This window comes from Nannospalax galili, unplaced genomic scaffold, assembly GCF_000622305.1.
Source record: "Nannospalax galili isolate Female #2095 unplaced genomic scaffold, S.galili_v1.0 scaffold831, whole genome shotgun sequence".
In the NCBI taxonomy this organism is placed as follows: Eukaryota; Metazoa; Chordata; class Mammalia; order Rodentia; family Spalacidae; genus Nannospalax; species Nannospalax galili.
In genome coordinates this window covers 31,297-33,927 of record NW_008329142.1, presented here as the reverse complement: position 1 = coordinate 33,927, position 2,631 = coordinate 31,297, and positions in this window count along the sequence as shown.

Sequence of the window (2,631 nt, the reverse complement as noted above, 5' to 3'; positions counted from 1 at the left end):
CATAGATCAATGGAACAAAATTGAAGACCCAAATATGAGTACATGCAATTTCAGCCACCTGATATTTGACAAAGGGGCCAAGAACATTCACTGGAGGAAGACAGCATGTTCAGCAAATGGTGCTGCAAAAACTGGATCTCCACCTGTAGAAGAATGAAACTAAACCCCTATCTTTCACCTTGAAGAAAAGTCAACCTCAAATGGATCAAAGACCTCAATGTGAAGCTTGAAACTCTAAAATTGTTAGAAGAAAATATTGGTAATAACCTACAGGATATAGGTGTAGGAAAGAATTTTCTAAACTGGACACCAACTGCCCAAGAAACAAGGTCAAGAATCAACAAATGGGACCTCATTAAACTAAAAATCTTCTGTACATCAAAAGAAGCAACCAAGGAAGTGAAGAGAAAACCCACAGAATGGGAGAAAATCTTCACCAGAAACACATCTGACAGAAGTTTAATATCCAGAATATATAACGAACTCCAAAAACAAAGAATCAAGAAAGGAAGTAACCCAATTAAAAGATGGAATAGAGAGTTCTCAAAAGAAGAAATAAAGATGGCTAAGAAGCATCTTAAAATGTGTTCCACATCACTAGTAATTAGGGAAATGCAAATTAAAACCACTTTAAGATTTCATCTTACCCCAGTCAGACTGGCTAAGATCAAGAGAACAAATGATACCAAATGTTGGAGAGGATGTGGGATAGGAGAACATTCATCCACTGCTGGTGGGACTGCAAACTTGTTCAACCCCTATGGAAAGCAGTGTGGAGAACCCTTAAAAAACTTCAAATGAACCTACCATTTGACCCAGTCATACCACTCCTTTGCATATACTGAAAGAACTGATCCTATTGCAGAAACACTTGTACATCCATGTTTGTTGCTGCTCTTTTCACAATAGCAAAGAGATGGAAAAAACCTAAGTGTCCCTCAACTGATGAGTGGTTAATGAAAATGAGGTTCATTTATATGATGGAATATTACTGAGCTGTAAAGAGAAATCATGACATTTGCAGATAAATGGATGAAACTAGAAACTGTTATTCTAAATGAAGTAACACAGACTCAGGAAAAAAAATGATGTATGTTCTCCCTCATATGTGGATCCTAGCACCAAATCCTTTTATGTGAGTATCCAGGCAAAACTACAAGAGCCAGGATAATGAAAAGGAACCAGGGAGGTAAAGGAAAAGAAAGAATCTGAAAGAGAAGTACAGTAGGAAACAGGCATTAATAAGGGTGATATGAATAAAAATGGGGTATTTTAAGTGGGGGAAGGACAATTATACAAGGAACCTTGGGGATAAAGGTAAAGAAGGAGCTCAAGACAGGTGGGACCATAGGAGAAGGGTATTATTAAGGGGGGAATGGGGAAAATGGGGGCACCTTAATTGGGGAAACCATGGTGGAAGGGTTAGATAATGCGAGAGATAAATTCTGCCTAGCTAGTTTTAAAAAAACAAGAGGGAACCATATTAGTCAACAACCTATTGACAAATTATACATACAACCAGATCAAAGTATATAATATATGTTTAGGCAAGGTTTATCTGAGAGTGTTTGGTCTTTGTAGAAGCTTTATCTACATGGAACATGGTAACTAAAAGTACCAGACTGGTGGAACTAAACTTCTTGGATGTTTAATAGACATACTCTGAGGCCCATATTAATTTGGACAGAGGGACATAAGGGACAGATTTTGTTCCTTTCTCTCCTAGGTCAATTAAGTTTCAGGGGAGTATGAGCATCTCTCAAAATTTCCTGTAACTGTGGTGAGTCACCTGTCCTCTTGATCAAGGAGGCCATGGAAACCCCATAAGATGGACTTGAACCAGTGTCCAGGCTACAAAGAGGAGGGTTAACACAGAGGTAACATTTTCTCTATGCTTCCAAGTGAAGCCAGCCACAGTTGAGCAGGACCTCTGGCTTATCTTTACATAGACGGAACTGGTAAAAGAATGGATCCACAGGCTCCTCCCAAGCCCATGTTAATCGTAGGATCTTAAACACCCAAAAGGAAAGTATAACAAAAGATCAAAGGGATCAATATAATTTTTAAAGAGTTCATATGTATAGCTAAAGGCTACATAACAAGAAAACATTGACAGACAGGAGATACCTTCCTTTGAGTTGCTGGCCAGAGTGACCCAAGAGAATCCCAGACAATAACCCAGCACAGAACTGGGAAAATGAACAGTAGACCCCAATCTTATCTAAATGAATATTGACAACTGATTGCTGCTAGATGAGGAACAGCTGACCTTCCTAAAAGAAGGATCTCTAGATAGGCCAACTAGATTCAGCAGATGGACAAGCACTGAGGAATGGAATGGAATGTCCAACACAGTGGACAGTAACAGGGATGACAGAGTATAGGGGCTCCAGTGGCGGGGTGATGAGGCTATGGGAGAGTGCCATTTGGGAAGTGGGTATATAAATGAATAAGATTGTGTGGCATGTTTTGTATGCGATACACACACAAAATCAACAAATTAAAAAGACATATTTGAGGAGGAAGCATAAAAAATTTACTTCATGTTAATTAGTAGAGGTGATAAACATTACCATTGAAATCTATGTGATGATTTTATATCCATACTCAGGTACCGAGGATCCAAGTGTA